The sequence below is a fragment of the Micropterus salmoides genome, unplaced genomic scaffold, assembly GCF_014851395.1.
Source record: "Micropterus salmoides isolate LMB-PRFRI ecotype aquatic unplaced genomic scaffold, ASM1485139v1 Ms_hic_scaffold_13, whole genome shotgun sequence".
Classification (NCBI taxonomy): Eukaryota; Metazoa; Chordata; class Actinopteri; order Centrarchiformes; family Centrarchidae; genus Micropterus; species Micropterus salmoides.
In genome coordinates this window covers 20,105,748-20,129,751 of record NW_024040374.1, presented here as the reverse complement: position 1 = coordinate 20,129,751, position 24,004 = coordinate 20,105,748, and the positions used below count along the sequence as shown (strand labels likewise).

At 39.7% G+C, this 24,004-nt stretch overlaps 1 pseudogene; it reads left to right on the top strand.

The window, feature by feature from the left end:
- Nucleotides 1-344: 344 nt before the first annotated feature.
- The window catches only part of LOC119901359, a 30,990-nt pseudogene continuing 7,330 nt past the window's right edge, over nucleotides 345-24,004 (top strand).

The window sequence follows — 24,004 nt, the reverse complement described above, 5'->3', positions numbered from 1 at the left end:
GACATGCTTCAGCAAAAACAAATACTAATGGGATATAAAGTTGCAGATGAACATTTAATATCCAGGAATTCACATCGACTGAACTGCAAGAGGATCCTGAAGTATGAAGGAAAGCTTAAGTCATATTTAAACATCTTGCTGTTTGTTAAATGTGTAAATGAACACATTGGCTTTTATGTTGTATTTCATCTGGCTGATCTGGCTGGTAACACCTCCATCTCATTTTGCAGCAGGAAAAACCCTGATATTCCCATCTATATAATAATGAAACTGAAACTTCCACATGGAGCTTCAGTTTCACTTTTATTGTGTAACCACTGCAGCTAGATGTGGGTGTGGTTTGGGCCATTTTAAAGAGGGCAGCAGCAGCCAGTCTGAACTCAGTGTCTTCACTTCATCTGCGATACTTCGTAATCTTCAACTCAAACATGACCAGCAACTATTACAACATGAGCAGCAACTTAGGTATGTTATGATACTGTATGATATGTATGGATGTTTTAAAGTGTAATTATTTGATGGTGATATTGAAGCGATCACAGCTAACTGTGATTCCACCGGCGTCGCCAGGTCATTTTCCCGAATGTTTGAATGTTTTGACTGAAGCACCGAATAGCTTAGAAACATTTAAAAAAAAAATCGGTATTAATATGCAATAATCCTCACGACGCAGCCTGTCTTGCAGGAGGCTACTCGCGATAATATTGCTACATTATGTTTGAAATTCACGTAACGTGACCACAGGATCCAGGATGCTTTCCTCCGGAGCGGCTGTGAGCTTAACTTTATCAGAGGTGCTGAAGTAAGCATTTGTATGGATGTGTAGTGAGATTTCTGTCTGATCACAATTTGTTTTCAGTTTCCGTTTTTCACCTCTGATGACCGCGATGAAGAGAAGTGCGCTCGTCTCATCCAGTACAGTGTCTTCCATATGACTCAATGTTCAGATTAAAGAACAAGATCTATTTTTCTCCAAGACATTTAGAAGTGGAATTGTACGTTTCTGGTAGAGTCCAGGAGTTTCTAACTGAATTAAAGTGAATTAATTTATCATTGAGGTGAAAAGGTGCTACATGCACATTTGAAGACTTTAGGCTACTTCAGTCGTGCTATACAGGAGAACCATATCTGACAGCAATACAGAATGCCTTTTTTATATTTTGAATTATCGCCTGTCCCCTGAATTTAAATTTGTTTAAATTGTTTTGCCTGTTGTTGTATTTACTTCTGTTTGATTTGATTTATTTGATCCCACATTTATTGTATAATTTAATTTAATTCAGCTAACAGCTTAATTTGCAATTGCATCCATATTTCGTTATATGCAGGGACAGTTTAGATTTAAAATGTACTGGTATAATGTGTTTTTCTAGGCTGCAGCGTTCATAATTTAGCAGTATTGATATTTGTGAATGTGCTGCACTCCTTCCATCACCAAGTGCTGCCTTTAAGTAAGTTGCGCCGGCTGACTATAGAGAACTGACATATATACTACTTTTTTTTTTTGTGCAAGTTAAACTACGTCCCAGTGTCTTCTCAATTCTCTGACTGCAACATACACATTTTACACAATTAGAAAATGAAATTCATATTTTATAGCTTTATAATAATCATGCCTTTAATGTCTATGCTTACTTTCTTTGATTGGAGACACCTTAGCACTTTTGCATTGTTATTTATATTCAGATAAATGTCTGTTTTATTAAAATATAATACAATTCATCACATCTTTGAAAAAGTAGAATAGATATAGCAGGTTACAGAAATTAGACTTAATGCAATCTGGCTCCACTGTGGCATGACGTCCACATATGTGGACAGTTGGTTTTTGGTATATAAAAACTACATTTTAATTTATAAAACATAAACATGTTAATAACACTTTACGTACTACTTTTTTTTTTTTTTACCTTGATTGACCCCCTTGAATAAAAGTCTTTCACAGATAGTGCTAAACTTCACTGGTCACCCTTTGCTGTTCTCCGCTGCATTTACCTGCAGCTTACGCTCTTTCGCTCAATAACATTCACTATACACAGAAAAAACATATCAAATGTAGCCCACACTATGTAACATTCATGTAAATCGAATTATGTTTATCACATAAGGCTTGCTTCCTGTTGCCAGAAGGTGGTGCTAAGACTATGACTCAGTAGTGGCACGTCACATATGGGGCCGACTGGACAATGTACAGTCCAGTTATAACAGCTTCCTGTTTCATAGTGAAACATGAAAATCGTCTATCTTGCCATTACCTGTGCTTTCCTCCTGCGCAGGTTAACCAGAAAATTGTTTCCTCTCACATTTTATTATTACTATTATTATTACTATTATTGTTTATGCCATATATAGACTGTTTTTTTTATACCTTAACCTTTCCTTCTCCTGTACTCCTTATGTTAGTCCGTCCACATTTACTAGGGTTTAGGTCAGAGCTGTGAGATTGTTTAGTGTTTTCCCCCTCTTGTTGTTCGTCTCCTCTCCTTGAATGTTTATTCAAGGCCGGGAGAGGATCTCTGTTCCCCAAAACATAGGAACCTACACTGTGTAAACGATTATGCAACCCTTTGCTCTGGGCCAGACGCCCGAAGCTGCCCTAGGCGGCAGGTCTCTGGACAAGCTGTATATGTGTTATAGTACTTCTCTGTTTCTAAAAAGCAATATACTATTTCCATGACAGCCAACTTCCTGTTGAGTTTAGGACAGGGCATCAGGATGCTGAAAATGTTACATGGACCTAAACATTTTTGCACATCTAGGTGAAATGATGAGGGCAACTTCATTGAAATTTTGAAATTTATTAGGGGGCGCCCGTACCACACCAAAGCCTGACCCTTTCAGATAATAAGTAACTGTCACCAGCTCTGTAGCAAAATACAGTATATTTACTTTCACAAAGGTCACGCTCAACAGCCTTACTCTAGACACCAGACTGAACATTATGTTCTGTTTATATAGGCTACTACAAATGTAGTTTCACTTCTGTCCCAGGCGTGCAGCATTTCCTGCAGTTTAAATTTTTTTTTCTGAAAATGGTGGAAGGAGGGGTGAGCAGCCATTGGAAGTGTGGCATTATCTGAAGGCACAAACAACATACTGATGAGTGCTGACCAAACAGCAACCTCTGGGTCTGAAAAGTGAAGACAATGGGGAAATGCATTCTTTCTGCATTTACATTACATTTACTCATTTGGCAGATGCTTTTATCCAAAGCGACTTACATTTGAGGAACAACATACAAGCATCAACAAAGCATCAATACAGCAAGAGATCTATGGGTGACAATCAGAGTCGCACACACAGTGACTTCAGACTTAACTTGAGACTTGTCCTCAAAAGACAACAAACATGTTGACCGCACAGGCAGCTGCTGTGTAATTCATCATAAGCTTCGGCTTCAACTTCATACAAGACCCAAACAAAAGAAGCGCTGAATGCACAGTAGGTTAGTAACCTGAGAGTTTAGTAAACATGTTTGGCTCAGCATTGGCCATTAACATTAGTTTGCTTCTTGCTTTAACTACGACCTACAAGAGATTAACTCCCGACTGTCGTTTGTTATGAAAAGATGAATGAACGTTTGTTTACTTGCCAAACTTGTGGTGGTCGATTAGTGTAATCATTTACGTCCCGCTGGCTGCCATCATGTCAACTGCTGTAAACAGGTTACAGGTTTATTGTTTTTCATGCAACATTACAGTTTTATTTAGTTAATGTTACACAGCTTTGAGAGTCTGAGGGATGTGTTGACTTACAGTAGTTTATAAGCTGTCATTAGTTGTACACGCATTGCACATTAGGCTACATGGTTATACTCTGTAAGTGAAAAACAAGTTACAGTTACAGAATTCCTTATAGCAATGCAGTGTTATAAGGTACTTGGATGGAACGCAGCAGGTGATACAGCACTTGATACTTGACTTGGACTCTAGCTGAGAGACTTGTAAGCATCTCTGGTGACAATACATTCTAGTAAGAGTAGCAATAAATACTAGTAAGAGCTAATTGCACATATGGCATAAATGGAGTAAATACCTAGGGAAAGTAGTAAGAGTTAACAAAATTGTGCAATCAATACAAGAGAATTGTAAGGGGAAAGAAGAAGAAGAGCACAGGAACTGTATGTTAGAGGTTAGGGGTTAGAGGTGTTATAAGAGAGAAAGTGTTCTCAGAAGAGATGTGTTTGCAGGGGTTAAGTTAGAGAGGGACGCCCCTGCCCTGATGGCATGCTTGTTCCACCATTGTGGCGTTACAGATAAGAACAGCCGGGACTGAAATTGCTTTGTGTGTAGGAATGGCACAGCCAGGCGGCGTACGTTGGAGGAGCGCAGTAAGCTTGTATTATTAAATTTACATTACATTTATTCATTTAGCTAACGCTTTTATCCAAAGAGGAGAGACATGTTGACAATTTGTAGAAGATCTGAGGCCATGCATTTAGACACATTTTTAAAAAACCTGTTGGCAGAATATCAATGTTTTCAGTGATGTGCCGTTTTGTGATCACCTCTGTTTGTACATTTGTGTGCACGCAGATAGCACTCTCAAAGAAAACACAGGAATGATCAGAGAGAGCAACATCAGTCACCACAACCAGAAATGTCCAGACCCTTGGAGATGACCAAGTCCAAAGTGTGCACTTTATTGTGCGTGGGCCTCGTCACATGTTGAGTCAATCCATAATTACTAAGAACACAACACAGTTCTTTAGTCCCTCTTTCCTGGGGGTTGTCAACATGGTTGTTAAAATCAACAACAATAACCACACAGTCAAAGTCAATACAGATTATAGACAGCAGTTCACCAAAGTAATCAAAAAGGTATGCACAGTATTTAGGGGGCCTGTAGATATTTAGAAAAATAGCTTGAGAAGAGGAATTCAGCTGAAGAGCCACATATTCAAAAGAAGCAAAATTTTGGCATTGGAGGGAGTCATTAAACAAAATGGCAACTCCACCTCCTCTCTTATGCACTCTAGCTTCACTCATAAAACTGAAGCTGGGAGGGGTAGACTCGATAAGGACAGCTGCACTGTTATCTTGGTCCAACCAAGTTTCAGTTAAAAACATGAAATTAAGATTGTGAGTGATTATAAAATCATTGATTAAAAATGTTTTTCTTGCCAAAGACCTAACGTTTAACAAAGCTAATTTTAGTGTGTTAAAAACATTATCTGGCCCACTTTTTTTCGACAGGCTGCAGCTGATGAGGAATTAATACAAATTTGCAGGATATGTTGAGTGCTTCCTGTTTCTTAACACATTCACCATGCTTTTTCTGTTACCTAAGACAGGGATGGAGAAGACTACCAGCACATTGGGCCCCGGATTGTCCTTGGAAGAGTCATGAGTGCTATTTTCCTTGTAGCCTGGACCCAGCACATATCAGACAGAGCTTACTGGGCTTTTTCGCCGTTGCGGAGCGGGAAGGCGGGTTGTGCGCTGTATTTGTGACACATGTGTCAAACCTGGAGGACTTAGAACCAGTGGTGGAGGTGGATGGTGAGGGGGGTTTAGGGTAGAGAAAATGGGAGTGGAGCGAGGGAAGGTGCGGGGAGTAAATTTGGTCTTCCATGTGATCAGTGAAGTCCAACAGGGGGGAGAGGGGAGAAAGTGTGTCTGAAGGTGGGGATTGGGGGGGTAGAGATGTTGAATCCTCACTGTTGGTTTTCAGTGAGAGAGGTGGAGACTCTTCCTCTTGGCTCAGATGTCTCCCGTGATCAGAGCTCTCTTCCAGTGGGGGTTGGGTTGGCTCTCCTTCAAGGTTTCTGGTGTGTTGTGTCATGTCTTCTTCTTGTTTTGATTCCTCTTGTCTCTTGTCCTTGGCAGAGGGAACAGATGAGTGACTCAGAAGTAAAACAGGTTGGAGCTAAACAATTTTACTCCTGACTTGTTAAGGCGAAGTCCATCTGCCTTAAAAAGATGTCTGCGGTCCCACAGAAAGTAAAAGTTTTCGATGAAATGCACTGAATGGACAGTACACGCCGTTAAGAGCCACGTGTTCAAAGCCATCAATCTGCTGAATCTCTCAGCTCCTCTTCGGATTGGTGGTATAGGGCCACTGATAAACACCTCAGCATTGAAAGAGCTGACCGTGTTCAACAGATTATTAAAGTCCTCTTTCAACACTTCAGACTGTTGCTTCACAACATCATTGGTCCCTATGTGCAGTATGATGTTTTTCACACTAGGATGTTCAGCCACAATATGCAGAATTCTTTCTGCCAAGTCAGAGACCATATCCTTCGGAAAGCAGAGTACTTTGGTGTTCTTACTGCAAATGCTTCTTACATCGTTTACAGCAGCGTCACCCACAGTCAGAGTTTGAGGCCCAGTCATTAGCTTTCCCTGCAGCCTTTTACTTTCTGATTTACTCTCAGTCCTTACCCTTCTGTGTGAGGATGGGATGTTATTCAGGTCATCAGACGGAGATCCAGGGTCCTGCAGTAGTGGTGAAAATCTTTTCTGCTGTTGCACACTCGGTTGTTGGGAAGGTTTGTTGCTAATTCTCCATTTCGCAGCTGTCCACGGCTGTGTCCTACCAAGAACAGTTGCTGAAGAGGCGCTCTGCCTGGATGATAATGCAGGCCAGCCAGTCGCATCACAAATCTCAGGGCGCTGGGTTCTGCCTGTTACTCGTCCTTCCATTTCCCACGGAAATGATTTACTCTTAGGCTTTGCACCAAGAGCGTTCCAGGGAGGACTCCCACTTTTAGATTTATTACCCAGTACACAGGCCTCCTGCTTCTTGGTATTCTTGTTGGTGCTAATTAGCCATGTGTTAGCATGCTCTTGTCCACTGTTTTGGGTCCACGGTAAAGTGGTGTCATTCCCACATAGTCCATTCACTTCCTCATTTACATCTAACCTGTGGATCTTGGTTTCCAGCACATTAATTTTCTGCAGAAGTTTGTAGAAGTCGTCTGTGGAGAAGGGTGGCACCTTGTTGCTAATTAGCATTAGCTATAGCTCCAGTCACTGCAGTACAGGCTAGTGCTATTGATAGGCTGCACTTGCGTAGCAATAAGATCATAAAAGATTTTAAAGTATGGCAATAGCCTACTTTATCTGACAGTCCCAGTGATTTAAAAGTATCCAAGAGCTGCTGATTTCTAGCAGGAAAAAAAGAGAGTTTAAGCAAAAGAATGCAAGGAGAGGCAAGAGCAAGCAGCAAAGCGTCTGCACTGTCAGAAAGAGGGGGCAGTTTAAAGTTGCATTATTTACAACCTTATAAAGATTTGTATTTATTGTCACTCATTCTTCTACACAGGAAGCAGCAGAACAAATGATGAGGAGCTGAGGATAGTGATGGTTGGGAAGACTGGAATTGGGAAGAGTGCTACTGGAAACACCATTCTGAGACGACAGTGCTTTGAATCAAAGTTCAGTGCAAAGTCTATGACTGTAGACTGTTCTAAGGGCAAAGCTGAGGTGGATGGGCAACAGGTTGCCGTCATTGACACCCCGGGCCTGTTTGACACCAGGTTTGGCATGAATAAAACAACTCAAGATATATGCCAGTGCATCTCTTACGCTTCTCCTGGACCCCATGTGTTCCTGGTGGTCATCAGGTTGGGCAGATACACTGAAGAGGAGAAACAGACGGTGCAAAGGATTCAAGAAATCTTTGGCCAGGCTGCAGACAGATACAGCATGGTTCTCTTTACCGGTGGTGACCTTCTTGAAGACACCACTATTGAGGACTTCTTGAATGGCAGCCCAGAACTTCAAGAACTCGTGGGCAGATGTAACGGCCAGTACCATGTCTTCAACAACAAGGAGAAGAAGGATCGCTCTCAGGTCACTGAGCTGCTCCAGAAGATCAGAAATATAGTCCAGAGGAACGGAGGAAGCCACTACACCAACAAGATGTTCCAAGAGGCCGAGAGGGCACTTGAAGAGGAGAAACAACGCATCCTGAAAGAGAAGGAAGAGCAAATACAGAAAGAAAGAGAGAAACTTGAAAGGAAACTTCAAGAAAAATATGAAAAAGAGATGAAGAAAATTAAAGAGCAACTCCATGCTGACAGAGAGAGGGAGAAGAAGAGAGAGAGGAGGAGAGAAAGAGGGAGAAGGAGGAGATGAATGAGGAAAGAAAGAGGGAGAGGGAAGAGCTAGAAAGACAGAGACAGAGAGATTGTGATGACAGAGAGAGGGAGATGAAAAAACTAACCGAACAGCATGAGAAAGACTTGAGAGAGGAAAAACAAAAGTTGCAGTCCAGATATGAAAAGGAGGCCAGGGAGGAAGCTGAGGAGTTTAATCTATTATATCCTCTGGTTCTAGCTGGTGAAGCTATAGTTGGAGGAATCAAACAACTTGGAAAGGCAATTGGAAGATGGTTCAAGTGAGTGGTCCTAAACTCAGGCTGTTTAACTACAGAGGAACCCTCCAGATGCTCACACACAAGAACAAAAAAAAGCTATTATTATTTCATCCACAGAAATATATTCACAATGTATGTTTTGTATGAGTGAATGATGTCCTGGAGGTTAGTAAAGTCACTCAACACAGTCCTTTTTACATGAGTATGTGAATATGGCCTAAGGAGATATTTAATGTGTATATTAACATTTGACAGTGTAATGTGTTTGCATATCAATAACATTTTAAGATGAAATCCTAACTAAACCTATGTATTTCATTAAATTACCTATTGTTTCAAGTTTTCTTTTTTATTGTATTTTAAATGACTGCCATTTGTTTTCCTGCAGACTAATAGTACATTATTTGATTTTGATTCCCTTCTGCTGGCAGTTTGTGTTTATGTGCTAAACTGAACTAGAAATAAAGATGTGCTATTAAGACCAAACCTTTGTCAAATTAATAATTAACTGTCCAATCAAGAGTTCCAAGGTCACAGTTCAATGCTTTTTCAGGAACTTGGGAGTCTTACACTGAACTAATGGCAAAATGTTTGTTCCATGCACTCATAAAAAAGGACACCTTTAAAGGCGCCTGCTTGTTAATGACAAAGCCTATCAAACAACTCAAACAGCCGAAACCAACACCTGCACCCTGTGTGTTCAATGCTGCTTTAACGTTACCTGGTCCGTGCTTGTGAAATACCCACCGCGACTAACGTCATTTCAAGTTATTAACCAAATAAAGTCTGTGCACGCACAGACGACCTCCCCGCAAATTTTCAATTTTACCACTTTGGCAGCAGAAACAAGTTGTGGACTCAAAACTGATGTATAGTCACCTTTCAGTTAATATGGAAAACTTGATAGCTGCTTTACACATGAGTAGCATTCGATTGGAGGTGTGTTTCTGGCCACCTGAAAAATAGTATTCATCAATAATTTATTTACAGAAGGACAAAAGGGGAATTATTTAAAAGGGATCAAACAACAGAATGCTAGAGCAAGGCCCTTCTGTTCTAGCTTAAAATAGACTTCAAAATCATATGATTATTAAATATTCTTCCACAAGGTGTAAACCAGGACGAAAGTAACAAGGCGATTTTCTCACAGCCCTGGCTGCATTTGTAGTCCAAGCTGTGACAGCACCTTCAGCACGCAACCCTTGAGGGAGCTGCCAAATATTGCATGATTTCGTCATCGTTTCCCGCGGCCGTCTTCGGGAAACTGTTTTCAAGCAACAAGTAAATGTTTGAAGCGGGACTGTTTTTGGAATTACAAGTTGTGTCTCTCGTTTCATGTGTCACAGTAATGATTAATCTACAGGTTATTTAGTGCTTTAACACACCCTGAAGTTTGCCCTGCCAGAGTTTTTTAGTATAAAATAAATCATGTTTATATGACAGGAGTTCCTGTGCATTTTAATCATGCCAGGTTCATAAACAATGTCCATCTAACCATTTACCCCCTGTTTTAGGTGCACACATTTGCATATTTATATTATATATTTATAATATATCCTTAATATAAAATGAAATATTCTAAACAATTCAAGTTTGGGCTGTCAGGTTACTTTTGAAACTGAATATTTAATTTAACATTTATTATTTATTTTCTTAAAGATAAAGGACAAAAGATGTTTGCAGTTACACATTAACTAAGTCACAGTCATGTTTATTTATAAAATACACGGGTGGTAACGCAAAAAATCTAGCTTGTATTGTTGTGTTACTTTTGCCCCAGCTGACCTTGTCGAAAGTAACAATGTGCCACTTATATTTAAAGTGAAATTATACAGAAGTCCTTCTACATTTGTACAAAATACCACCTGATATTGATAGACCACACCTATGAGTTACAGCCAAAAATATATCTCTGTCTGAAACATTATCTTTGAAAGTTAGATTTTTCTGAAAAATGGTACTTTCGCCCCTGATCTTCCCTATTTTCTTTTTAGGTATGTTGAAATTAAAGAATTTAGTCCTATTTAACTGGGCATATATCGCGTGTAGTCACTGAGTGATCCGAGTGTTCCCCTTCTGCCGGCTCTTAAAAGAACTGACCCTGCCTTTTGTAATATTTTTAAAAAATGTCGGACAACCAAGCACCAACTAAATCTCCTTACAAGGTATGAAAAACACTTTCTATGCGTCGTCAGTGCTTGAAGTGGAAAAAAATAGGTGTCAGTTCTCTTCTCCCTCGTCTCTCTCCACCGAAAGAATTTAGCAGGCAGAGATAGCAGGAAACGGTGAGCGTCACGGAGCACCCAGATATGGAGAGGGCAGAGGAGAGTACCGCCAACTTGGGAGAGGTCCCGGTACGCAAGAAAATGTCCCGGTACGCCAAAGACTATGGTATTTCCTTCTATAACAGAACAGTTTAAGTTTCACTTGTGGTTAGTCTCCTGTCCTCAAGGCAAGGCAAGTTTTTGTATAGCACATTTCAGCAACAAGGTCATTCAAAGTGCTTTACATAAAACATAAAAGCAACAGGGAAATATAAAAAAGAGGTAAAAAGTTAAATAGAAAATAAAAGCAGGCAGGTCTCTCACCTTTGCTTTTACTCCTTCGATTCCCCATCTCCCACTCTATCCCTTTGTTTGTTTGTTTTGTTTGTTTAACACTTAGGGACTCTAACCCTTCCTTAGATACAGTCGTCACTGTAAATCCAGATTGTCCACGCTACAAACTCTAAGCGGTTGACAAACAACAACAACAAATTAACAAATTAATTTTTCTCAGCCCTATTAACTATCAGCCGTGTGAGATGGTACAATCAAAAGAGTGCTCTAGGATATTTAAATAGTGTTCACTGAAAATCTAAAAACAAAGAATAAGAAAACAGGAGAGTAAAAGTTACAGTGCAGTGTCAGTAATCAATCTACTTGTTAAAGGTAGTGCTAAAAAGTCTTCAGTCTTGATTTTAAAGAAATGAGAGTTTCAGCAGACCTAGAAGTCCCTGTCCTTTAAGTAGGATTCAAACCAGTTTAGTACTGTGCCAGAAAGTCACACCCAGTTTTCAAGTCTGTCAAGTAATATGTTGTGGTTGACTGTGTCGAAAGCACCACTGAGATCCAATAATACCAAGACTGAAACTTGCCACTGTCAGTGTTCAAATGGATGTCATTGAAGACCTTAATAACAGCCGTCTCAGTGCTGTGGTGTGGTCGAAATCCTGATTGGAAGACTTTTAAAAAACCTGTTGGCAGAATATCAAGGCAGCATGAGGAGGATTTCAGATGTTGTATTATGTCCTCCAGGTGGTTATGCTTGATAGAATCGAATTGTGTCATGCTATCTGAATTGTTTTTAAGTGGACACAGGGACAACACATATTTCTGTACCTGACGTGGAGGCACTGATTGCTTGACTAATTGTTTGAATTTTGTCTGTGAAGAAGGAGGCAGGCCTTGGAGGATAGAAGTTCAGAGGCTACAGACACAGGAGGGTTGGTTAGCCTGTCGACAGTAGCAAACAAGGTGCGTGCATTATAATTGTTTTTGGTGAAGAAGAAGAACCGCCTTGTATTTCTCAATTCTAAGTTACAAATGCGAAGTCTCTCTTTATAGATGTCATAATTAACCTGGAGATTCGTTTTTCGCCACCTGCGTTGAGCTTTTCCACACATCTTTTTTGAGTTCTAACCAGCGTGTCATTTCTCCATGGAGATCTTTTCTTAGCAGAGACCACCTTCACCTTGGCTGGTGCAATGGCATCAATAACCTTTGTAACTTTAGAATTTAAATAATCTACAAGCTCATTGACTGAGACCCATGGGAGGGCAGGTGTGGAAGAGAAAGCCTCAATAAATATTTCACTAGTGTTTTCAGTGATATGCCGTTTTGTGATCACCTCTGTTTGTACATTTGTGTGCACGCAGATAGCACTCTCAAAGAAAACACAGGAATGATCAGAGAGAGCAACATTAGTCACCACAACCTTGGAAATGTTCAGACCTTTGAAGATGACTAAGTCCAACATGTGCACCTTATTGTGTGGACTCATGTTGAGTCAGTCCATAATTATCAAGAACACAACACAGTTCTTTAGTCCCTCTGTCCTGGAGTTTGTCAACATTGTCACGATCCTGTCCTGAGCGTGTCTGGGTTTCTTGTGTTTTGTCCCCCCCCCCTAGTAATCTGCCTGCCTGCTAGTCTCTGTTTTCCCTTCTGTCTCTCTGCCTCGTTAACCCTGATCCCAGTCACCTGTGTTGCTCCCGCCCTGCTCGTTAATCACTGTGTATAAATGTCTGGTGTTTCTGTTCATTCCCTGTCCGGTCATTGTCTCATGTCAGTCCTGTCCTGTCGGATGTTGTGTTGTTTCCTGCTACCTTATGGATGTACCAGTTCCTGTACTAGTGAGTTCTGTTCATGCCTGTTGTTGTGCTTGGGATAAATAAAACCTGGAACTCAATCTCAGCTCTCAGTGTCATGCGTTTGGGCTCTCCCCTGCTTTGCGCACCCAGCGATCCTGACAAACATGGATGTTAAAATCACCAATAACTACACAGTCAAAGTCAACACAGATTATCGAGCAGTTCACCAAAGTCAGCAAAAAAGGTTGCTTAGCAGGGGGCCTGTAGATATTTAGAAAAATAGCTCGAGAAGAGGAATTCAGCTGAAGAGCCACATATTCAAAAGAAGCACTCTAGCTTCATTCATAAAACTGAAGTTGGGAGGGGTAAGGGCGGCTGCACTGTTATCTTGGTCCAACCAAGTTTCAGTTAAAAACATGAAATTAAGATTGTGAGTGATTATAAAATCATTGATTAAAAATGTTTTTCCTGCCAAAGACTCCAACAGGGGGGAGGAAGGAGAAAGGGTGTCTGGAGATAAGGATGACCTGGATGGGGATTGGGGGACTGAAGATGGTGAATCCTCAGAGGTGGTTGTTAGTGAGTGGGAGGGAGTCTCTTCCTCTTGGCTCTCATGTATCCCATGATCAGAGCTCTCTTCCTGTAGGAGCTGTGATGATTCTCCTTCAAGATTTCTGGCGCGTTGTGTTATGTCTTCTTCTTGTTTTGATCCCTCTTGTCCTTGGCAGTGGGAACAGATGAGTGATGTAGAAAGTAAAACAGGTTGGAACTGAACAATTTTACTCCTGACTTGTTAAGGCAAAGTCCATTTGCCTTAAATAGATATCTGCAGTCCCATAGAAAGTTACATTTTCTAATGAAATGCACTGAATGGACAGTACATGCCGTTGAGAGCCACGTGTTCAATGCTAACAATCTGCTAAATCTCTCAACTCCTCTTTGGTTTGGCGGTATAGGTAAACACCTCACCATTCAGAGAGCTGACTGTGTTCAAAAGATTATTAAAGTGCTCTTTCAACACTTCAGACTGTTGATTCACAACATCATTGGTCCCTATGTGCAGTATGATGTTTTTCACACTAGGATGTTCAGCCACAATATGCAGAATTCTTTCTGCCAAGTCAGAGACCATATCCTTCGGAAAGCAGAGTATTTTGGTGTTCTTACTGCACATATTTCTTACATCTTTTACAGCAGAGTCACCCACAATCAGAGTTTGAGGCCCAGTCATTAGCTTTCCTGTAGCCTTTTACTTTCTGATTTACAATTCAATTCAAATTAGATTTATTGGCATGAATGTAACAACAACATTGCCAAAGCATCATATATACAACAGAAGAACAATCAGCCCCAAACATTTCATTAAACAAGTAATTGAAGTGTAAAGTAATCAAAGCGTATGTGTGTTTGTGTTACAAAAAAAAAGAAAAAGAAAGACAAATTAAAAATTAAAATAAAATAAATAAACAAAACAGTAAGCGTGTGTGTTTTTGTTGAAAAATAAAAATATTAAAAATAAAATAAATAAATAAAACAGTAAGCATGTGGGTGTTTGTGTGTGTGTGTTAAAAAAATGTTTAAATAAAAATAAAACCGTAAGCGTGTGTGTTTGTGTGTTTGTTAAAAATAAAAATATATTAAAAATAAAATAAATAAATAATACATTAAGCATGTGTGTTTGTGTGTGTTTAAAAAACAAATAAATATATATATTAAAAATTAAAATTAAATAAATAAAACAGTAAGTGTGTGTGTTAAAAAAATAAAAATATATATAAAAAATAAAATTAAATAAATAAATGAAACAGTAACGTGTGTGTGTATATATTAATAGACAAAAAAACAATTTATTGATTAAAAAATAATAAATAAATAAAAAGAAATCAGTATCAAATGTAAAAACAAAACAATTACTAAAATATCAAATGATCAAAATAATAATAATTTGAAAATCTGTACAATTATTTGTCAGTCTGAGGTTCCACTGGTTTTCCTCAATTCATGGCATGAGGAGACATATTGCAGCAATTATTTCACATTTGGGCATTTCTCCCAGTAAATAGTGGAGTTTCTGTGTGTCTGATATGAATTCGAATTCGGGGTATATTTGGGAAATGTTTGCAAAGTGTTTTTGTCTTTGTGTTTTATATTTAGGGCATGAGGTTAGAAAGTGCAGCTCTGTCTCTACCTGTCCCCTGTCACACTGGGAGCAGAGTCTCTCCTCTTGTGGTACCCAGCTCTGTCTGTGGCGACCGTTTTCTGTGGCCAGGCTGTGTTCACTCAGTCTGTATGTTGTCAAAATTTTTCTTAATTTGGGACATTTTATTGTACTCAGGTAATTTGCCAGTGTGAATTCTCTTTTTAGGGTCAGATAACATTGTAATTTACTTTGTGTTTTGGTGGTTTCAGCTCCTGGTATGTTAGGGTTTTGTGATGATATGTCTGGGGGTTAACTGATTTTAAGTGATTGTAAAATTTAAGTGATCTTTTCTGTATTTTTAGTAAGAGGGGGTATTGGCCGAGCTCTGCTCTGCACAGGTTATTTGGTGTTTTTCTCTGCACCTGCAAGATGCTCTTACAGAACTCTGTATGGAAAGATTCTATGATCGTTTTGTCCCATTTGTCAAATTCATTATTAAGTTTTGGCCCCCAGATTTCGCTACCATATAGAATTATTGGTTCTAGTACAAATTGGAACGCCAGATTTCAATTGGAATATAGTTGTTAGAACTCCGAATGGGAAAGATCGGTGTTATTGAAAAGAACATTCATCATCATGGTTAGATATTTTTATTGAACAGGGCTTTGTTGTTCTCTAACAGGACTGCTGTGTCCACGTTACACACCAGGTCAATGTACATGACACAGATGAGCCGATGGCTGCAGCAGAGCTGTAGTTAGTTGTTGTAATCAGTAAACGATAATAAAAAGTAATAACAATAGTGATGGATTACATTGCACTTTATTTTTGACACCCAAAGGGCTTCGGGGGAAACACCAGAGAAACTTTGAAACAAGTACACTGGGAGACAATAGAGTAATATTAAAATATATATACCTGTTCATATGCCGTTGTTGGAGTGTGAAGCTCGACGCAGGTATGTGCTGCTCGGCTTGCACCTCGTCCTCCCCGTCCTGCCTCTTCTTCCTCGGACCCCGGCAGCCCTCTGCTTCGCCTCGACCCTGGGCCGGTGTTCTGACGATCTATGCTGCCTTGTCGGAAAATGCTACCGTAGCGCAAATCGATAGCCTCTAACGAGTCGCGCTGGAAGTGGAACTCTTACAGTATTCTGACGTCTTCTGTTTTTTGATTATATTATAATTTCAGGGGTAACATATTCTGATGAAATAATACTCCCACTACAGAATAATTTTATATTGCACAACTACTCACTCCATGTGTACTGTAAGGAGATGGGGAGCATGTTGAAATACTATCTTTATTTAAGATATCAGGGGTTGCGTATTCTGATAAGACTAATAATGAATAATTATTTTGATATTGTTTTTGATCAGCCGCTGTCTCATGCCCAACAGCAAGGTTGCACAGATTTATGGGTGTGGAAACAGACCGCGCTTGTGGGTCATGCTCATGCGCAGAACCGCTAAGTAGCACATCACGATAGGTAGCATAAATCGACAGAACACCGGTCCCGGTCCTGTCGCGGTTTGTGCTTGGCTCTGGAGTGCAGTCCTCATCAGAGACAATAATGCTGTCACAGTGGAAGCTCTAACATGCAAAACAAGTCTAACACAAAATTCACGTTCGTGTAATGTAACTGATGGTAACGGGAAAATGTGTATCAGCCTGTTTTTAGCTTTGCCCAATGTTACCGCAGCTGTTAGCACAGCTACCTGTTGCTAACAGTTAGCTAGCCAGCTCATTACTGAATCAGTCAGTCTTTTTAAACCTATCCAATATCAACATGCTAGCTTGATAGTGAGTACTAACAACCGGGTTAGTTGTTTATCTTCATAATGATAAAGTTAAATGTTTTCTTACCCTTGATATGAGCTGCTGCATCGCGCTGCTCTCCGCTCGTCACACTGTGCTCGTCCTCCGGCAGAGTCGGCAACGCGCGTTCCCGTGTTTTGGGGGCGTGGCTTTGAAAGGAGCCCAGAAGGGAGGGGGTGGGAGTTTCTCTATTGGATACTTTCAAAAATCCAGCTTTTCTTGCTAGTTTCTCTTACCTACCCTGCCTTTACGTGTCTTGCTGAGAAACACAATGGTAGATGTCACAGTTGGGGATTGGACCCGGGTCTCTCACACCAAAGGCATGTGTCTTATCCACCACTAAACGGCAGAATTTTGAAATATCGAGCCCCAGTGCCACACCCAAGCCTAAGACCCTTATCAGATAATAATTCGGCTGAAGTAGGGGTGAGCAGCGGTTGAAACGTACAGTTTTCTGATGGTATAAGCAGCATACTGACTAGTGCTGAGCAAGTAGCAACCTGCGAGTTTGAAAACAGAGCAGATAGGTGATTTTAGCATTATGTCCAAAATTAAACTACTAATAAGTCCATCTGCTGATCATGAAATTGGTTACTCAGGAGGCAATGTTATAACTGATCTGCAAGTCATGTATCTATTTAAGCAAATCATTTGGTAACTTTATGATGCGCTGATGATGAACCGGACCAGAGCTAAAATGCAAAAATGTACCCACTATATAAGGACCAACTAGAGGTCAGTGCCTGCACCTCAGTGTTTACATCTAACAACTTGGATACTTTTACAGTGTATTTTCTGTTCATGAAAGTTGATTGTAACATTTTGGTCACCTAAAAATGTCTGGTTCAGTGTTTCGGCTGTCCTAAAAGAAACTAAGGAGTCAGCTGGTTATTCTTTCCTGTAAGTTCTTTTAGTTTTAATCTTGTTTCCCACTAGCCAAATTTAACATCCTAATTAAAATCACAGCTAACGTGAATTACTGAAGCACCATACTAACAAACTTGCTAGTTCCACCTTCTCATCCAAATATGGTCACTTCTGGCTCCAAAAAAGCAAGATGGCGAGAGCCAAAATGCCAAACTATGGGCTTCACAATGGTAGTCCACAACCCAGTGGGTGGTGTCACGGTCGCTACGGCCTCTACATTGATACAGTCTATGGTGCTAACAGAGGGGGATCATGACTGACATTTTAGGTTAACACTTAATATTTATATAATTTCCAACAACCATGTGTGCAGTATTTCCTGGTGATGGGGCAGTGGATAAGACACATGCCTATGGTGTGAGAGACCTGGGTTCAATTCCCCACTGTGACACGAACACCAATGTGTTCCTGAGCAAGACACCTAACCACTGGTTAGAGGCATGCAATGTCTGACATATATAGTAATTGTAAGTTGCTTTGGATAAAAGCATCAGCTAAATGAATAAATGTATGTAATGTATGTATGCAGTTTGAAAGAACTGTTGCCATTTCCTGTAAATATGAGGAGATCAACATTTCTGTAAATAATATTCTGCCAGCAACATCAAATAGTTTTACAAGACATTCAGTATATCAGTAGGTATTTCAGTCTCAAAACAGAGCTTGATCATGTTGTGTGACATGCTTCAGCAAAAACAAATACTAATGGGATAGAAAGTTACAGATGAACATTTAATATCCAGGAATTCACATCGACTGAACTGCAAGAGGATCCTGAAGTATGAAGGAAAGCTTAAGTCATATTTAAACATCTTGCTGTTTGTTAACTGTGTAAATGAACACATTGGCTTTTATGTTGTATTTCATCTGGCTGATCTGGCTGGTAACACCTCCATCTCATTTTGCAGCAGGAAAAACCCTGATATTCCCATCTATATAATAATGAAACTGAAACTTCCACATGGAGCTTCAGTTTCACTTTTATTGTGTAAACTGCAGCTAGATGTGGGTGTGGTTTGGGCCATTTTAAAGAGGGCAGCAGCAGCCAGTCTGAACTCAGTGTCTTCACTTCATCTGCACGACTTCGTACTTTTCAACTCAAACATGACCAGCAACTATTACAACATGAGCAGCAACTTAGGTATGTTATGATACTGTATGATATGTATGGATGTTTTAAAGTGTAATTATTTGATGGTGATATTGAAGCGATCACAGCTAACTGTGATTCCACCGGCGTCGCCAGGTCATTTTCCCGAATGTTTGAATGTTTTGACTGAAGCACCGAATAGCTTAGAAACATTAAAAAAATCCGTATTAATATGCAATAATCCTCACGACGCAGCCTGTCTTGCAGGAGGCTACTCGCGATAATATTGCTACATTATGTTTGAAATTCACGTAACGTGACCACAGGATCCAGGATGCTTTCCTCCGGAGCGGCTGTGAGCTTAACTTTATCAGAGGTGCTGAAGTAAGCATTTGTATGGATGTGTAGTGAGATTTCTGTCTGATCACAAGTGTTTTCAGTTTCTGTTTTTCACCTCTGATGACCGCGATGAAGAGAAGTGCGCTCGTCTCATCCAGTACAGTGTCTTCCATATGACTCAATGTTCAGATTAAAGAATAAGATCTATTTTTCTCCAAGACATTTAGAAGTGGAATTGTACGTTTCTGGTAGAGTCCAGGAGTTTCTAACTGAATTAAAGTGAATTAATTTATCATTGAGGTGAAAAGGTGCTACATGCACATTTGAAGACTTTAGGCTACTTCAGTCGTGCTATACAGGAGAACCATATCTGACAGCAATACAGAATGCCTTTTTTATATTTTGAATTATCACCTGTCCCCTGAATTTAAATTGTTTAAATTGTTTTGGCTGTTGTTGTATTTACTTCTGTTTTATTTGATTTATTTGATCCCACATTTATTGTATAATTTAATTTAATTCAGCTAACAGCTTAATTTGCAATTGCATCCATATTTTGTTATATGCAGGGACAGTTTAGATTTAAAATGTACTGGTATAATGTGTTTTTCTAGGCTGCAGCGTTCATAATTTAGCAGTATTGATATTTGTGAATGTGCTGCACTCCTTCCACCACCAAGTGCTGCCTTTAAGTAAGTTGCGCCGGCTGACTATAGAGAACTGACATATATACTACTTTGTTTTTGTGCAAGTTAAACTACGTCCCAGTGTCTTCTCAATTCTCTGACTGCAACATACACATTTTACACAATTAGAAAATGAAATTCATATTTTATAGCTTTATAATAACCATGCCTTTAATGTCTATGCTTACTTTCTTTGATTGGGAGACACCTTAGCACTTTTGCATTGTTATTTATATTCAGATAAATGTCTGTTTTATTAAAATATAATAAAATTCATCACATCTTTGAAAAAGTAGAATAGATATAGCAGGTTACAGAAATTAGACTTAATGCAATCTGACTCCACTGTGGCATGATGTCCACATATGTGGACAGTTGGTTTTTGGTATATAAAAACTACATTTTAATTTATAAAACATAAACATGTTAATAACACTTTACGTACTACTTTTTTTTTTCTTTTCTTTTTTACCTTGATTGACCCCCTTGAATAAAAGTCTTTCACAGATATGCCTGAGGCATTTAGCACATGGCAATCCGAATCGGCTATCTTGAATTGATGAGGTCAATAAGCAATAAATATTTGGAAAACAAGAGAGTAACCACTGTTACAGTGTTGCTATCAATCAACCAACACTGTCCTCCAATGACTTGGAGGACATAACCATGATATATTAACCCAAAATGGAGTTAAAACAAGTGTCCACAAATGTGGACATGTGTGCATGAGAGGGGATATCCTGATGTATGCTCTTAATGTCACTCATTGTTCTACACAGGAAGCAACAGAACAAATGATGAGGAGCTGAGGATAGTGATTGTGGGGAAGACTGGAATTGGGAAGAGTGCCACTGGAAACACCATTCTGGGACGACAGTGCTTTGAATCAAAGTTCAGTGCAAAGTCTATGACTGTAGACTGTTCTAAGGGCAAAGCTGAGGTGGATGGGCAACAGGTTGCCGTCATTGACACCCCGGGCCTGTTTGACACCAGGGTTGGTATAGAAAAAACAACTACAGATATATGCCAGTGCATCTCTTACGCTTCTCCTGGACCCCATGTGTTCCTGGTGACCATCAGGCTGGGCAGATACACTGAAGAGGAACAGCAGACTGTGCAAATGATTCAAGAAATCTTTGGCCAGGCTGCAGACAGATACAGCATGGTTCTCTTTACTGGTGGTGACCTTCTTGAAGACACCACTGTTGAGGACTTCTTGAATGGCAGCCCAGAACTTCAAGAACTCGTGGGCAGATGTAACGGCCAGTACCATGTCTTCAACAACAAGGAGAAGAAGGATCGCTCTCAGGTCACTGAGCTGCTCCAGAAGATCAGAAATATAGTCCAGAAGAACGGAGGAAGCCACTACACCACCGAGATGTTCCAAGAGGCTGAGAGGGCAATCGAAGAGGAGAAACAACGCATCCTGAAAGAGAAGGAAGATCAAATACAGAAAGAAAGGGAGGAACTTGAAAGGAAAATTCAGGACAAATATGAAAAAGAAATGGAGAAAATAAATGAGAAACTCCAGGCCGAGAGAGAGAGGGAGATGAAAGAGATAGAGGAGGAGACGAAGAGGGAGAAGGAGGAGATGAATGAGGAAAGAAAGAGGGAGAGGGAAGAGCTAGAAAGACAGAGAGAGAGAGAGCGTGAGGAGAGAGAAAAGGAGAAAAATGAGCTTACTGAACAGTATGAGAAAGACTTGAGAGAGGAAAGACAAAAGTTGCAGTCCAGATGTGAAAAGGAGGCCAGGGAGGAAGCTGAGGGGTTAAATCCATTAGCTCATCTGGTAAATCATGTTGAAATTATAGCTGGAGCACTTCTACAATTTGTAAAGGCATTTAAGCGCTTGTTCAAGTGAGTGTTCCCAAATTCAGGCTGTTTAACTACAGAGGAACCATCCAGATGCTCCGACACAGGAACAAAGTATAAAATATAAAGAAAAATTTCATCCACAAAAATATAATCTCAATTTCTTTTTTCCTCCATTATCTGAGTGAATGATGAAGCAAATTTTATTGTTGTTGTTGTTGAGTTGAGCTTTATACTGCAGGTTAGTAAGGCTAAGGAGATATTTAGTGCGTGTATCAACATTTGCCAATATAAAATGTTATATATATATATCTCATTTACATTTTAAGATCATATCAGAACTCAAGCTAGGTTTTACATTAAATTACCTATTTATTTTAAGTTCTCATTTTTTTGTATTTTAAATCACTGCTCTTTGTTTTCTGCAGACTAATAGTAGAAAGAGATCTCATCTGAGTCAGTCTTCTGATAATTTATCTTTTGATAAGAAGTGGCGCCACCTAGTGGGTTCAGAATATAAACAGTATATATCATTTTCATTTCCTCACTCTGGTTTTCGTTAAGTATAATTTAATTTATTGTAACTGTAGCAGTTTGTCCTTCATTCCTTTATTTCATTGTTTATGTTTACATATGCCACTCAAGAACAACTATCTGTGTGCATGTGTAGTGGATGGCGATGGTACAGTGGATAACACACATGCCTTTGGGGTTTGATTCCCACTTTGACACATCCATCAATGTGTCCCTGAGCAAGACACTTAACCCCTAGTTGCTTCAGCGGCGTGCAACCTCTGGATAAAAGCATCAGCTAAAGGAATTAATGGAATGTACTAAAATGAACTAGTAATAAAGATGTCAAATTCAGACCAAACCTTTCTCAAAGTAATAATTAACTGTCCAATCAAGAGTTCACAGGTCACTGCTTTTTCAGGAACTTGGAGTCTTACACTGAACTAATGGCAAAATGTTTGTTCAAAGCACGGGACTGGGGCTCCTTATAAAAAAAGGACACCTTCCCTCCCCTTTAACATTTGCTACTCTTCATCCTGAGTTTGACACTATATACTTTATATCTAAGAGTATTTCTCACTTGTGTGTTTTAATTTCAACTGAAATGAAAATTAGTTTTGTCTGTTACATCTATTCTGTATATCACCACATTGTGTTGTCCTTTGAGAAATCAGAAGAAAAAAGGGAGAAATTTATATTTCATATTCTTTGTTTTCATGATGGCACATCCTAGTTTGGCATTCATTTGACAGCCAATCAAATCTGCATAAAGCCGTAACTATGTCTATCAATACGGACGAAAAGGAACATTTCTGACATTTTTATTGTATAAATTTATGCTAAACAAGTTATTTAAATATCTAAACATAATTTTTGACTGCACAAAGGATGACTAAACTGGATTCAGTTGGCAAAAACAGACTTTTTGATCATTTAAGTGCAATTTATACTTACCCCCTATACCCTACGCCGTCACCTACGGCGTAGCCTGATGTGCACCTCCTCAAAAATGTAACTACACGTTGAGTTGACGCGGACCTTAAGCTCTGTGATTGGTCGGCTGGGTAGCCTCACAATGCCTCCGAGCCGACAGGACGTGCCCGTGCTTTGAAGTAACTTTTACTAGCGGCCAAAACAGCGGCTGTAACACGGTGGATCGATATATTTGACCTTCACAACCCGAGCGAAATGACTATCAGAATGTGATCCATTCAGGTCAAGCTTTTGGAGGAGAAAAAAAGTTGTAGACACAACATTGACATATCATCGTTAGCAAACAGCTGCTAATTTAGGCTATACGCATCAAGTTATGGAGCAACATTAGCATTCGATTAAAGTTGACAAAATAGTATTCACTCTTTTTTAGCTCTGTTATTTTTCTCTAACAAACTTCTGAGGGAAATATCTGGATGTATCTTACTATGTTAACCAGTTTGTCTCTAACTGTGTCGTTCTGCTGTTTGGCGCTCAGCCAGTAATGTACAATGGGTTTTTAAGAGAGTTTTTGCAGAACACATCTTCCTGATGCGGCTGCAGATTCAGGTGATAATTCTCTGTAGCTTCATACTATGAGGGACTTTCAAGATAGAAGATATAAGTAAGTAAATAAATCATTACAGATAATGCTAAGCTCTCTGTTTTATATTTGCTAGATTTGGACGGCAGAGGCGTTGTTACCACTGGGCATCCAGGTTTCACTTCCTGTCCATTTTGACTGTTTAAGCACCAAGCATCATCGATGTAAACACAGAGTCCGATTCCTCTTATCTGCCCGGAGCCTTGCGTTCTGACAGAACACGGTGCACCCGCTAAGTGCGCTGGGAGATGCCGAGTGGACACAGCTATGGCTCAAAAGGAAGGAAGATTTTTGGGTAATTTTGTTAATTGTAAATAGGTTCACTTTGTGCATGTGTGTGCGTATTTGTCATTGCTTCTGCCTCAGATCTTGAGGGATTTATGAACAATATCAAGTTCCCTCTGAAGACCTGAGTCTCTTCACTGGCTCT